We start from the raw sequence: 649 nt of genomic DNA, 5'->3' as shown, positions 1-649 counted from the left end.
TTCGCTGGGGCGGAGGCACCGGGTGGAGAGCGACCTAACAGGTGCGACTGCGAGCTGATTGGCGTTCCCTGTGTCGCCAAAGCCAGCGCCAGGGCCTGGCTGGTGGAGACGCGTGGCCAAGTGCCACAGACTAGCGGCCGGGCCCAAGACCCAGCTATGGTGCTATTTCATGTCCTTCTGCAAAGCCAGCTGTGTCCCAGTCTCAGAGAATAAACTGGAGGCTCCAAGCCTGCCCACTCCAGGGTTCCCTGCATCTGAAATGTTTCCTCGGGGCCTAGTCTACTGTTTCAGTCTCCCAGGCCAGTCGGCTTTCCTTGGTTAGTTTACCGCCGGCCAAGGGCAGAGATCAAAGTCCCTCAGGATGAATGCAGTGGCCCAGGCTTTGCCCAGGCTGGGGTGGAGCCTCACTGCAAGAACAGTACCTTTGCTTACACGGCCACGCCCCAGGGCTACTCTTCCTCCTGGCAGAACTAGGTCACCCCAGAAATGAAGAGTGGAATAGAGGACGAGGATGATGTTTTATTTTCTGAAGTGGAGAGGGTGGGGGAATCCAGAATTGTGGTGTGTTTGGGCTCCACTTTTTCTCCAATTTTAAAATCAGGCTTAGAATTGGAAGGAATCTTAGAGTTCAATTATACTAATACCTACC

At 54.7% G+C, this 649-nt stretch overlaps 1 long non-coding RNA gene across 1 annotated transcript in view; it reads left to right on the top strand.

The window, feature by feature from the left end:
- The first annotated feature begins 6 nt into the window (after nt 1–6).
- LOC106726656 overlaps nt 7–649 on the top strand; it is a 22,861-nt gene continuing 22,218 nt past the window's right edge. The window contains exon 1 of the long non-coding RNA XR_001362727.1: nt 7–317. This is a non-coding gene — a long non-coding RNA (uncharacterized LOC106726656). The remainder of the gene's footprint in view (nt 318–649) is intronic.

Source organism: Myotis brandtii, unplaced genomic scaffold (genome assembly GCF_000412655.1).
Source record: "Myotis brandtii unplaced genomic scaffold, ASM41265v1 scaffold3, whole genome shotgun sequence".
Lineage (NCBI taxonomy): Eukaryota > Metazoa > Chordata > Mammalia > Chiroptera > Vespertilionidae > Myotis > Myotis brandtii.
The sequence above is the reverse complement of the archived record's forward strand: the minus strand, read 5'-3'. Positions and strand labels throughout refer to the sequence as shown.